Source organism: Haemaphysalis longicornis, unplaced genomic scaffold, assembly GCF_048455015.1.
Source record: "Haemaphysalis longicornis isolate Haplotype H1 unplaced genomic scaffold, Haemaphysalis longicornis Haplotype H1 scaffold_2, whole genome shotgun sequence".
Classification (NCBI taxonomy): domain Eukaryota; kingdom Metazoa; phylum Arthropoda; class Arachnida; order Ixodida; family Ixodidae; genus Haemaphysalis; species Haemaphysalis longicornis.
This window is the reverse complement of record NW_027526295.1, coordinates 115,199,775-115,214,157: the sequence shown is the minus strand read 5'-3', so window position 1 is coordinate 115,214,157 and position 14,383 is coordinate 115,199,775. Positions and strand designations below refer to the sequence as shown.

At 46.7% G+C, this 14,383-nt stretch overlaps 4 non-coding genes across 4 annotated transcripts; 2 read left to right on the top strand and 2 right to left on the bottom strand.

Annotated features, from left to right (window-relative positions):
• The first annotated feature begins 4,360 nt into the window (after positions 1-4,360).
• On the top strand, positions 4,361-4,432 carry Trnag-ucc (transfer RNA glycine (anticodon UCC)). Its single transcript has one exon. It is a non-coding gene; the product is annotated as a tRNA-Gly (tRNA).
• A 2,767-nt stretch (positions 4,433-7,199) lies between these two features.
• On the bottom strand, positions 7,200-7,273 carry Trnat-agu (transfer RNA threonine (anticodon AGU)). The gene has a single exon. It is a non-coding gene; the product is annotated as a tRNA-Thr (tRNA).
• Positions 7,274-7,719: 446 nt separating this feature from the next.
• Positions 7,720-7,793, bottom strand: Trnat-agu (transfer RNA threonine (anticodon AGU)). The gene has a single exon. It is a non-coding gene; the product is annotated as a tRNA-Thr (tRNA).
• Positions 7,794-10,951: 3,158 nt separating this feature from the next.
• Trnag-ucc (transfer RNA glycine (anticodon UCC)) lies at positions 10,952-11,023 on the top strand. Its single transcript has one exon. It is a non-coding gene; the product is annotated as a tRNA-Gly (tRNA).
• The last annotated feature ends 3,360 nt before the right edge of the window (positions 11,024-14,383 follow it).

The window sequence follows — 14,383 nt, the reverse complement described above, 5'->3', positions numbered from 1 at the left end:
CACCGTGGGATTTACCTCATGAACAGAAACAAGGGGCGCACCTTTAGCACTTTGTTTTATGGCGCTATTTTCCTGGTCATAATTAAAAGTGCGCAAGCATTTTTTGCATAGCACGTATGCAGAACGAAGAGAGTAGCGCCTTGCATACGCTCACAAATTCATATTTACCGAAATACCATATTTGGTCGTTGTCATACAGAAATGAAAAAAAAAAAACATGAATGAAGAATTATGAAAACGAATAGAGTACGAATACTTAGCAAACGCAATAAAAAAGCTTATCCAATGCCATCCCCGGCCGCTTCAAAAAACATCTCGGAAAGCAAGCGCACACTCTAGATAAGACACTGAAAAAACACATGGTGTCCCAACGATAGTGGCTGCGTCCGGTTTTCAGGTTACCACTGGAGTAGCCACCAAAAGCTCACCTCGTGACTCATAGTGCGAAGATGACGCGTGGCCCACAACTCCCGAACGCAGCGACGCCGGCACCACCACCAACAACAACTCACGCCAGCCAATAGGGATGGCAGCGCTAAGTGTACGCTCTTTTAGCACCAGCGACAGAGGTAGTCTGGTCTATTAAGGACAGCCAGGTGGTGGACGAACTGCGAGGTTGCCTGTCGTAGGTTCTCGTCGGGTGACGTGGCTCCAACAACCCTCCAGGCATACTCAGCCATCATCGTCCCACCCCCAGCATTGCCCGTGTCTGGACTCCAGCTCATTCCTCAATCGCCGGCAGCCGCTATGCGCACAATTGAGCGCAATCCTTCGCCCTCCCTTCCCATGCTACCGAGGACGTTCTCGCCACTCAAGCACTGTTAACCAACTAAGGTACCACGCAGCGTTACCGTGCCCTTAGACAATCCCTCTGGCTTCCTCATCCTAACCTGCTCAAACACTAAGAAACTAACATCCGTAGGATCCACGTGAACACTTTACCTCATCCCATCTGGCTACAGCGCCTATAACCAGCGCCATATAATCACAGCCCAGGCCTCCATTCTCTTTCCTCTCCTGTTCCCCTTTCCCAATTGCGGGTGAAACTCATGAACAGCACTGACTTGGAGAGCAACATTTATCTGATTTGAGTTCTGCTTTGTATTGTGTTTTTTTTGTTCAAGGTACTTTTATTTGGTTTTTAGTTAGTTACTTATTGCCGGATTCCCGATGACTAGGGCAAAAGGTGCGTTTTGCTTAACCCTCCAGTGCCTCCCTTTTTCTTGCTTCTCTGGCGGTGGAGACGTGACGATCATACATTTGTTGCTGTCGACTGGTTTCCGGCCGAGTGTCTTCTAATTTACTGCCTAAATAATTTGTAAATATTTTGAGGGGCGCGTCCGTTTGTAGCTGTTTGGAAGCACACATAGAGGAATTGTACAAATTTTGGCCTTGCGTCGCAGTGAGACTTCATGTACGTTTGCCTGCCGTAGACGATTGAAATATTTTTATACTGAATCACAGAAATTGATTTGACAGTTGGCATAAGTACACACTGTAGTACTTTCCAACTGACTCCTCGTTAGTCAATCAAGATGCCTTAGCGTTTACTAAATGGGAAATTCCTGAAATGGGTTGTGCCAGTGCAGATTTCTATTTTGAAGAGCTTTTTATTATTATGTATGACAAAAACAAACACTGCAAATGGCTTCTGCCGGTGCTTGCGGTCAGGATCACTGCAATATCACCTGATTTCACGGGAAAAGCAGAAATGCCTCTCAAATGTAGTACGTTGACGAAAGATACCGCTCCGTGAAAGTTAGCGTTTTCGCAGAGGTGAATAAGCCTTGGGACTTATGCCTGAGGAATGTGGCGACGCATTCATTCTCCGCTTTGCCACGATGGAAATGGAATGGAGGCAAGCGCTGGATAAGGAAGGGCACTTAGGAGTCTAATCAAAGTTCTAGGAATGTGAGCATCGGGCTGGAAGTCTCGTACCCCCGTCATTGGTTTCTGTATTTTTGTATCGTGCCACACTTTTTTGTAGGGGGTACATTACAAATGCCGTCGATCTTACTGTTAAACGACGGACTTTCGGCACGTCACGAATACAAGCGCACGTCCTTATGTAGAGTTAGGAAGTTATGTGTGCAGTATATACAGTTAAATCTGGATGTGACGAACCTCTATATAACGAATTCCTGGATTTAACGAGGTTTTTCAGTGTCCCATTGCCAGCACCATTGAAGCCCATGTGTTTACGACCTATATGTAATGAAGGCGTTGAGACGGGTAACCTTCATGCAACGAATTCGATGCACTGATGAGTCGTTGTTTTTCGCACTTTTTCTAAAAATCAGCTAACGAAATGTACTAATTTAGAGAACGACGCCTCCAACTCAAACTACCGTGTGTTTTTCCGTCTCAGTGCTGTGCTGGTTAGGTGCTAAACCTGGTTGTCGTCATGTAGTCGTGCGGCTCCCCTGCTATCTTTTGTTTCGGTTCATCGGAAATCAGTTCTGCTGCCTGAAAACGAAAAGTTATGTATTTGCAAAGTACATGCTCGCAATTTGAAGTGCCGTCTCCGCAGGGTACAGTACCTTAGCTAGCACTCTGCCAACAATTTTGATTGCGAAAAGAGCGTCGAGTTCGGTAAAAAGTTTTCTTTCATCTTAGGTTGGCCATTGGAACGCGTTAAGGCACGGAAAAGTGTCAAAAGGCAAAAGTGTTACTTACGTTACGTTTGTGGATGTGGGGGTAGGTGACGTTGCTTCTTTGGAATGCCGTGTAGTCACTAAGCTTGTGGGAAAGCACCACTCGCAAATAACCTAGTTTTTCACTGTGAAATCACTAATCGAAAGGTGAATTTCCCGTTACTTACGTCTAGTGTTTTGGTTTCGTTTCTGCTTCGTTCACTGGAGCCCTAAAACTAAACCTGCATGAAAAGAGAACCTTCATGTAACAAAAAATTGCGATTTTTTTTAACTTGGTTAATCTAGGTTTAACTGTAAACGGGCAGTACAAAGCGTATGGTTGGAGGAAAAATCCGGGATTCTTGCTTAAAGCCACGGGCCCTATCACAAGTTACTTATGTGGCACCCTTCAATGTTAGGTATCACACCTGCGATTAGACATTCAGCAATCTTGATATGGTATCAATTGATTCGTTTGCCGTTCGAAATGACGCTCTTGTTGCGGCTTTACAGACCTGAACAAGGTTTTGAACCACTTGGTGCAGAAAGTACCGCACGATGCCGGAGTGAGGAATATAGTCGGAGCTCAGACAGTCTATCTAACGCTGTCACTTGCAATACGTGTTCCTCGGAAAGATTGAAGCCTCGGCTTGTGCCATCTTTTTTTGTACTCTGGTTTATTAAGTTTTGTATACGTCGTTTGCAAGTTCAGTTAATATTTGGTTAAAATTGTCAATTAATACTACATAAAATAACGACCGACAGCTCAAAGAATAAAAAAAGGCGGAATGATGTTAATATTGACGCCAAATTTCTCAGTAGCGCTCTATAATTCAGCTGCAAAAAAAATTGGTTTAATTTGGGTCTGTGTGGGAGTCGAACCAGGTGCCTGTGGAGTGCAAGACGAACGCGCTTCTCCGACTACACCGCAGCCTTTTGTTTTAAATAAACAACTTCATTGGCATGAATAAATATGAGCGCAGTAGATGAATATAGGCACCAGTGAACACAGCTGAGGGCGGATGCATGTTCACTCACTGTATGTATCAAACGAGATATTAGTGACAGGTGTGACGCAGTGAAATATCAACTGTGGCGACTGTCTGAAGCGATTTTGGTAGGTCGTGTGATATGAGAGACACGTCGCCACTGTGCGCTCGGACATACCGTAAGGACGAAGGTGACTCCACAGAGCGCGACAAGAATCCGCACTGGGAATCACCGCTGAGGCTTAGACATTTAAAACAGAAACTGAGCTTTGTGGAAGTAGCTTTTCCAGTCAAAATAATAGTGTTTTCACTGTCGCAAGTTGCATGCCATACCGTACTTACTGTATACACAATAAATGATAATGAAATAATTAAAAGTAACTCTTGATGTTGCTACATATCGTCTCTGATGTGCTGAGCCTACTTAAACAAATTTTAGGGCTGGGGAAGTGGCTGGCACGCAATAATCTTCGCCAGTTATACCCGTCAAACATTTCTTTATGAAAGCAAAGCCATTTCTTAGTAACCTAATTTACGCTATGTAACAAATGGAACGGTAATTACACGGCGCACCAAATGTCAAGGCCAGAAAAAAATTCTTTAAATTTGGCGCTACTGGTGCGAGCAGAAGTCCAGTGACCCACTTACTCCTCCCTTCTCTCGCCCTCGCCGAAGAAAACAGAACTCCGCGCTAAAGATAGTCGCTACACTGCGCTATGCGGACTCCCTAAGGCGTTCGCGTCGGTGGTATAGTGGTTAGCATAGCTGCCTTCCAAGCAGTTGACCCGGGTTCGATTCCCGGCCGACGCATGTTTATTTTATCTTTTTTATCAAATGGTTGACCCGTTGTTCATCTCATAAAGTGAACTTTCCAGCTTCCAAAAGGAACTACTTGTACCGCAGCTGGTAATCAACTTCGGTCGAACGGCGCTGCTTCAGCAGATGGCACGCAAGCAGAACCGTGTATACAAAGGAAATGAAGCACGGCACGACGTCGTCCCCAAAGCAACAAGCCGAATGCAAGCAGAGACTTCGACAGCGCAACCAGGAATTCAGCTACGACGAGGTTTCACGAGGATGAATTTCCAATTTAAAACTATATTTTCAGAGGCGGGATTTGGCCACAGTTATTTGAAGTTCGCTGACAAGTTTACCAAGACTGTTTGAACTTCACTAAGTTTGCTCAAACGAAAGTGCAACTCATCGGTGTGTCGCACACTGAAAACAAGGACACTGTAGTTCTGTTATTTGAAGCTGGTGAAAAAAGAAGATAACACGAACGCCACGCCTTTGTTCAACCACTTTCACACCGTGCAGAGGAGCCAACGTTTTTGTGAAGTATGTGGAACAGGCGCTAACGTTTCCTTCTGTTTTTTTTTCTAAACTCCCCACAGCGCTAGATTGACCGCGACAGTAGCCATGTATTCAACTGATACATAAAGATGCCCGAATGGAATTAAAACACCCGGAAAGTTGACGAAAAAATGAATGCGGTTCTCTGCGCAAAAAGGCAAAAAGAAAAAAAATAAATATCGTCATCCCGCCCTACGAAAGTGGATGTCCAGCCAACGCCGCCTGTATTAACATTGCCTGACGCGTCGCGCGCTTTTCAATGGGAAGGGTAGGGACGCTTAGTTCAGGCACTGATCCGCTATGTGGCGCGTGCCGACGGACATCTGGCCTTACGTCACTGCTCGCGAGCCGCGAACGCTGCACCCACTTCTACGACATGTGTCTGTCAGCTTGCCTGTTGGGCTTCAAGGGCCGTTTCGCTTACATCTTAGCCGTGACGGGGCGCTAGTTCTGTGGCGCACTGGGGATCTCGTTCAACGTGTCGCTCGCTTCATACTTGCTGCATTTTTCCAAAGATAAAGACGGAGGCGGACTGAAATAGTGTAAGAACATACTGATTGTCGGGTAGACATATAGCTAACAGAAAAACGATATTTTCGGATGGGGCAGCCATTATTTTACTGATATTTTTCTTTCTGGAGTATTTAGAGAAGAAAAAATTGCGTGCACGCTTTTTTCAGGCGCTCACTTCTACGATTACTTTCCAATAATATCACGTGCTTGTAAACTTCTGAAAATTATAGGAAACAAAAGGATAAGCAGCTGCGATCCCGACACGCTGTCCGGGCGCTTCTACAGTACAGTCCTCAATTTTAAAAGTGCGTACCGATGCGGAGTGCGAACAGGGGGGTCAAAACAATACCTAAATGCGGAGGGAATAGATGGGGGATGCCCCACTCAGAAAATTTCAGGGCCTGTGATCCGAGTAGATAAGCGCGCAAAGCCGACATCAGCCTGCGGCAGCGCAAGGGATTTTGCTTCGTGACAAAGGAAGTTTTATCAGTGACAGACCAAGACAGACAGGCATGGTGAAAAACAAGAAGGCGTAGGAACGCCGCCTCGGGAACGCTAAACAAACTTTCCACTATTTTGCATAGTTTCCGAGAAGCGGCGCTGGCTGGCGGACACGAAAGCACGCTGGAAGGCTACGGAGCGGGGAAGGGTAGGAGAGAGCAACAGGAGAGTGGCTGTTTGGCCATTTTTCGCTCACGCGTTAGGCACTGTTTATACAGGCGGCGTTGGTCCAGCGAAGCTTTTGTAAATCACCACAAATGCTGATGGGGGGAGGGGGTGTGCTATGAAATGTTTCTCGTCGTCTCGACGGGCTTGTCGGTTGCTCTCCTATCGGCTTCTTTGGCGGCAGGGTCCTGCGCAGCCTGACGCATGCGCACACGGTATTGGGCAAGAACTACTCTATTTAGTGGAACTACTCCTGCCTAGCCTTCAAACACAAGGTGCAAACATAATCTGATGGGGCTCTTCCACTCTAGAAAGGAGAGTGACCAGCGCAGCTGGGCGCGCTACGAAGAGTGCAGGGAAGGATGCACGCTTGTTTTTAGTTAGCTGAATGAAACTTGGAAGCACTACAGTTCTACTCTGGGGCGCAAACATGGTGTTGTTCGTTTCCCTCCCGCGTCGGAGGTCTTGCGGTCTGTGTAACACACGATGTCCAAACCGCTTGACTGCGGAGGGCAGCAGTCAAGCTGCATCGAGCCGTGAGACGACTTCCACCTAGACAACGAACATCAGTGCGAAGCTGGGTGAGTAGGTAGGAATGAATTAATAAAAACAGCGCAAAGGACGGGACACTAGTTAAAACAGACAGGGCAGCGCCTGTCCCTGTCTGTTTTCACTCGTGTCCCGTGTTTTCCGCTGTTTTTATTAATGGACAACGGACATGCTAAGGGTGAGTGCGGAAACTCTGGCTGTGCGTGTGAACGGCTCCCCCTCCCTCATTAGCCCCGCGCCCCCCACGCGTGCACGTGTAACCATGCCACCGGGATGTGCGCGTACGTGGATGTGACACACACCGGGCTAACGGCTGTTTCGGAAGTACCTTCAAGATGAACAAAAAAAAACTTCGGCAAAAACGTCACACCATGAGCCAAGAGGAAACAGATAACACTAGCTCTTGGGTGCGAAAAATTTCCGGTACTTATTCACGCACGCTACACGTGGAAACAGAGGCGTTCGAAGATTTGATGTGAAAAAAGGCCGTCAGAGCAGGAACCGGTGAGATTCGAACTCACGATCTCGTGTTCACTAGACAGGCGCTTTAACCAACTAAGCCACGGCGCCGACGATTGGTTTGCCCCAAAAGTTCCGCCAAAGGAGCAGTGCAAAGACGCGCTCAAGTTTCCTTATCTGAGGGCAGCAGTCTGGCCGCATAAAACCGTGAGACGACCAATCTTTCACCAACACGACGAACATGCCAACGGTTGGTGCGGGAAGTCTGTGCCTGTGCACGCCACCCACCTCTTCGCAGCCCCTCGCCCTCCCCCCGCTTGTTCACGCGTGCACTTGTAACCGTGCAGCCGGTGATGTGCGCGTGCTTAAATGTGAAACACACCGGGAAACCCGGTGCTACGGAAACCCTTCTGAACGGCAAAAACGTCACACTATGAGCCAAGAAGGAAACAGAATACTAGCTCCTGAGTGAGAAAAATTTCTGGTGTTTATTCTAGCACGCTACGTGGGAAAACAGAAACGGTCGCAGACTTTTTGAAAAATAGAGACGTCAGAACAGGCACCGGTGAGATTCGAACTCACGATCTCCTGTTTACTAGACAGGCGCTTTAACCAACTAAGCCACGGCGCCGACGACTGCTACCCCGAAAAGTTCCCCCAAAAGGAGGAGCGCACAGACGTGCTCCAGTTTCCTTATCTGAGCGACATTCAACACGCATGCTCGATCTCAGCAGGCGGGCCCACGCGTAGAATGTCAAGTGCCCCCTTGGCATGTGCCCAAGTTGCGCGTCTAAAGCACATTATATGGCCATAAACGCCTAGACCCATTGAACTACTCCTTCTTAAATGGTTCGAGAGAAAGTTGCGCGCACTGCGTTGAAAGATGGATGCGGCGGGTGCATGGAAGTCCAGCACAGATGCCTGTCTTCCCGGAATACCGATGCTTATTTCCACGCGGCTTGAACATTTCAAGTTGCGCGGGAGCCATAAGTGCACAGCGAGACCGTTAGAACTCGAGAAGCCGACGAAGCACCAAGCGCCTGTTGAGTGAGGAACGTAAGCACAGTCTTCAGAAGCAACGTTGTGAGATTGAGCACAATGCCCAGGCAGTGGGGCGTAAAAACTGAGAATGCTTTCGTTGAGAACTAAAAACACATTTCAGTTCATGCCCTTCGACTTCGGGTGTTATAACACTCCTAACAAACTATTTCTACCGGTTCTCGGGTGGCCTGATGAGGTGGCTACGAAACTGGGTGGTAAATGCGCCAATAAGGTGTACCGAGTTCGATTGAATATTTGATTGTGATATCCCTTGGTGCTGATCGTTTTCTAACGCTGGATGAGGAAGGGCACTTAACAGTTTAATCAAAGTTATAAGAAGGTGATCACGGGCCTTGACGTCTCGTATCCAGCTCACTTGTTTTTGTATTATCTTATCGTGCCGCGCTTTCCTCAACGGGTCGCGTTAGAAATGCTGTTGATCTCAGTCCTAAACGACGTACTTTCGCTACGTCACGAATGAAAACGCACTTTGTCATGTAGAGTTAGAACATTTGTGCATCTTTAACAGACTGCAGTATATACAGTTAAACCTGGCTGTAACGAACCTCTGTGTGACGAATTCCTGGATTTAACGAAGTTTTTCAGTGTTCCATTGCCAGGCCCCATTGAGGCCCATGTGTTTCGACCGAGATGTAATGAAGGCGTTGAGACGGGTACCCTTGATGCACCAAATTCGCTGCGCTAATTTGTCGCTGTTTTTTCGGACTATTTCGGGGAAATCAGCTAGAGAAATGCACTAATTAAGCGAACTTCGCCCTCAACTCAAACTACCGTGTGTTTTTACGTGTGAGTGCTGTGCTGGAGAGTTGCTACGCCTGTTTGTCGTCGTGTAGTCGTGCGGCTTCACTGCTATCTTTGGTTTCGGTTCGTCAGAAATAAGTTCTGCTGTCTGAAAATGAAAAGTTATGTATTTTCAAAATACGCTAGCAATTTCAAGTGCCGTCCCCGCCGGGAACAGAACCCAGCTAGCACTCTATCGACAATTTTGAGTGCGGTAAAGAGCGTCGAGTTCGGTAAAAAATTACCTTTCATCATAGGTTGGCCATTGAAACGCGTTAAGGCACGGAAAAGTGTCAGAAGGCAAAAGTGGTGATTACGTTGCGTTTGTGAATATGGGGGTAGGTGACGTTGCTCCTTTGGAGTGCCGTGTAGTGACTAAGCTTGTGGGAAAGCAGCACCCGAAAATTACGCGATTTTTCACAGTGAAATCACTCTTTGAAAGGCGATTTCACCGTTACTTACGTCTAGCGTTTGGGTTTCGTTTCTGCTTCGTTCACGGGAGCCTTAAAACGAGACCTGCATGTAACTAACAAATGCGATTTTTTTTCAACTTCGTTGAATTTAGGTTTAACTCTAAACGGGCAGTACGAAGCTTATGGTTGGAGGAAAAAGTCGGAATTCTTGCTTGAGGCCACCAGCTCTAAAACAAGTCACTTATATTGGTATGCTTCAATGCTAGATATGATCCCTTCGAACAGACATTCAGTAATCTTTTGGTAGGGTATAAATAGCTTCATTGCAGTTCGAAATGACGCTCTTTTTGCGGCTTCATAGAACCAAACAAGGTTTTGAGCCATTTGGTGCAGAAAGTAGCGCACGATGTCGGAATAAAGGAGTATAGTCCGAGCTCAGAACGCTGTTCCTTGCAACACCTCTTCGTCGGAAAGATTGGAGACTCGTCTTGTGCCATTTTTCTGTGCGCTGGTTTATAAGATCGTCCATATTGGTAGCAAGTACTTCTAATAATCGGTTCAAATGAGCAAGAAATACCATATACAACAACGACCGATGGCACAGGGAATAAAAAAGGCGGAATAATGTTTATATCGATGCCAAATTTCCCAGGAAGGCTCTGCAATCGAACTAAAAAGACAATTGGTTTAATTTGAGTCAGTGTGGGAGTCGAACCAGGATTCTTTGGAGTGCAAGCCAAACACGCTTCTCTCATTACACAACAGACTTTTGTTTTCGGAAAATAACTTCATTTGTATGAATAAATATGAGTGCAGTAGATCAATATCTGAAGCCACCAGTGAACACAGCTGAGGGCGGATGCATGTTCACTCGCTGTGTGTCTGAAACGAGATATCAATGACAGGCGGAAGCAGCGGAAAATTAACTGTCGGGACTGTCTGAAAGGATTTTGATAGGTCGTGTGATATGAGAGAAACGTCGCCACGGTGCGCTCGGGTATACCGTAAGGACGAAAGGGATTCCACAGAGCGCAACAAGAATCCGCACTGGGAACCTGCGCTGACGCTTCGACATTTTAAACAGCACCTGCGCTTTGTGCAAGTAGCTTATACAGTCCAGATAATAGTGTTTTCACTATTGCAAGTGCCATGCAATACCTTAATTACGGCGCTAACTATAAATGATAATTAAATATTTAAAAATATCTAATCATGTTGCTACATAGCGTCTCTGGTGCACTGCTGCCTGCGTAAACGAATTTTAGGCCTGGCCAAGTGGCCTGCACGCAGTAATCTTGGCCAGTTAAATCAGGCAAACATGTCTTTTCGAAAGCACAGCCATTCTTTAATAAACTAACTAACGCTATGTATAACAAATGGCGCAGAAATTACCCCGGCAAACAGTAAAGACTGGTTTGTATTTGGCGCTTGCGGTTCGAGCGGGTGTCCAGTGACCTACTTACTCCTCTCCGTCTTTCGGCCTCCGCGCTTAAGATAGTCCTTAGACTGCACATTGCCTGTTCTTCAGCCGTCGGCGTCGGTGGTATAGTGGTTAGCATAGCTGCCTTCCAAGCAGTTGACCCGGGTTCGATTCCCGGCCGACGCATGTTTTTTTATTCATCAAATAGGTTTCCAGCTGTTCATCTCACATAGTTGACTTTCCAGCCAGATTGAAATCCCGGCTATTGTTTCAATGAGCACTTTGAGGTTAAAGAATCGGGCAATATCTGGCAGAAACGCGGTGCACTTCCGCTAGTGTGCCGTTTGGAGCGGAAAGTTTTAAAACCGAGCTGACATGGTTGGGGTTGTCTACATGTGAACAATCGTTTCATCACTAAATTTACATCTAACGCTCATAGCTATTTGTCGCGAACTGCTCATGATTTGCAAGCTAGAAAAACGCACCCCTATCTGCAGAAAGCGTGCCATTCGGCAACGATTCCCCCATACAATGGCGCTCTGTAAGTCCGAACAATAGGAATCTCAAGCTGGCCGTGAGAGTATCGAGTGGTCAAGGAAACAAAAAAAGGTGTTTGCCAAGTAGGACGATATAAATTTACATGCACAACATAAATTGACGATATAAGTTTACATGCACAACATAAATTAAGCTCAAGAGTCCTTTAATGGGGACTCACGTGGTTGCATTTCTATGCGACTGATTAATTCATGACCCACGGGCTTAAAAAACATCTTGCACCGCTACGACAGGTTTCGCAAATTCATAGGAATGTTGCTAAAAGTCTAGTTTGCTTGTGTTAGAAATATTTCACTTTTTAACTGAAATAAACAATAAACAAAAACACATTTTGCTTTATCCAGTTTTCAATAGATGGCCCCAGCTGTCGAGGAAGCAAGAGTTTTATTTTTGTATTTCACTACAGAAGATATATTTCAATAAAACAAGCAAACTAACGCCGTTGTGAACACTGATATGTATTTGCAAATATTTTTTAAATGTTGCACGATGGTTTATAAGCCCGTGGGTCATGAAGTTGCAAGACACCTAGAGTCCCCTTAAGGTGTACAGATAAGAAACGGTTTTGCTGATTTCTATTGAGGCGAAAAAAAAAAACGCCCTTGGGCCGAGACAGCGAGCACGGCAAAGATGCTTAGGTCGTTTAACCTAATTCGTATCCCGGCACCACGGCGCTACTTACAGCCCAAGTGGAGCTACGTAGTGTAGAACGCCCAAAAAGTTGGAACTTGACTATTTTAGAGGCTTTCGCTTTCATTCGTCTTCGGACGCACAATATGGAAGCAATGGTAACGCACGCATAAAACGACACTGTTTTTTACCAACGACCTAGATACCGGAAGCACAGTTGATACTTATCGTTATCGCTTTATCTCTCTCCCCAGTTATATAACGTTCATTCCGGTCTTATATTGCGCACATTTGTGCGGTCTTATCATTATTTCTATTACATTAAATCCGCATGGGAATTCCAGCTGTCAATTGCGATTGCAAGGCCAGCATTGTGCAGGGCTGACCCCTTCAGTACCATTTAGAGCTCCCATTTCTCTCTCTCTCTCTAAAATGCATTCGCTGCGCAACTGAAACGAAGTAATCTGCGATGGCTTCGGCTTATGACGCAATTGAGCTCACAATATAGCTTTCGAGCAACTGATTTCCACACGTGCCATTCATTGCATGAAACAAACCTTCGCAGTGGCATCTGCCCACACATCAACCCAACTAAAGTCACCCATGCGAGAAATAGCTCTCTTCCAAGTCGACAGAACACTCCCACATCCCACCACATCACTCCTTTCTCGCTCTTGAAAGAGACAGATTGGGCACATTGGTATTGGCCTCGAGGACATACCGTGGCGCCACCTACGAGTGACGTCACTTGTAGGACGCCGAATCGTGTTGTCGTCTGCTACAACACATTTCCTGTGGGTATGCGGAAGCGTGTTTTTTTGTTGTGGCCACCGTCTCGCCCACTCCTTGTGGATTTGATGCAAATTACCAAAAAAGTTGTCTGTAAACCAAATAATTCGGGCAAGCAATCAGCGACTCGCTTGTTCCCGGCGACACCGCCGCGTTTAGGCAGTTGCTGCTACCATCGCGACCCACAGCTCTTACATACGCAGCCAGCTAACGCCAAGGACGATGCAACTGATGCCGAGAAAAGTACGCTGTAAATTCATGATGAAATACTTGTGACGGGACATGTGTGTGCAAGCAAACACCTTGTAACAGCGACAGAAACGCGTCGCTCACTTATGATCTCACCGCGCGAACTGCTCGTATTGCCTGATAAATGAATGACGCGAGAACGGTGATCAGATTGCTTCGCCGCACATGCTTAAAAGTATTGTTATTGTATGCTGCAGTTTGGCTTAATCAGTGCCTATTTCCCCTACGATGTTTTTATAGTCATGCCCGGATTTGATTAACGATCACTGCCGTAGCCTGTACTCTCTACGGCTGATGTTTACTTTTCGTGACTTATCCGCAATGTATGAACGGTATGAACGGAGTTTTTAACGCCTTCGAGGTGGTTCAGTCAAGGCTATATTTAGTTTTCATTAGGTGCTCGGCGTGGTAATTTATAATTGCAGCGCGTTTTGTATGTTTACAGTAAGCCGGCATTTCTCAATCATCAATTTCGAAACTCACGACTGCTCACAGAAGGCGAGGCTGCGTACGAGGCGAAACACGTCGTTAATGATTTCGGGTAATGGGGATATTTAGAATAGGAGAACCGAGCGTTAGGGGCCCTCAAGAAGTTAGAGGAATCCAAACGCAACACGCGCGTGCGCGACGGGAGGGCCTTCGCCAACAGCTCGCAGCCGGCTTCGGATGCACGTAATCGGATGTTGGGGGCTTGGCGTCGCAGCAGATATTTCATCGCCTTTAGAGTTGCGAGTGACAGTCCCTAACAGAACGTTTCACCGCACTGGGAACTCTGTAAGCGCGGTGATTTCCGTTGAAGCGATCGACGATCAAGATACCTGCACGGCCTCGGCCGATTCTTGCGCGCAAGCATAGCCATCCTTCGGCCGCTCGCCGCACCGTGCGTGAACGGGCCGGCGCTGCCGGGTCCGACCTCCGCGGCCGGTCGGCGTAAATCGCGGCAGATATTTGAGCATCGCTTTGAAAACCACAGCTGATGACACTACCAATCAGAATTTTTCATCACACTGACATCCACTTTCACAAATCTGGAACTTCTTTTCCACGACTTGTGTGGTTTTAAAAAGCGGCGACAAGTTGCTGCCGCGACCTGCGTCGGTTCGAGCCGCACTGTCGGCTGTGCGGGCAGGCACGGCGGGTGCGTGTGCTTCTGCGAGCAGTTAACGCTTTACGATTTCCTGCTTTATACATTTCTTGCAAACAAGGGAAATCTAGGAACTTCACTCGGCGATCATCGTAGTCCACATTGTCGATCGGCGAAACAAGCCGCTGCTTACGCTTCGGTCGCATGCGTAATACACCACCACGCTCATGGTGTTT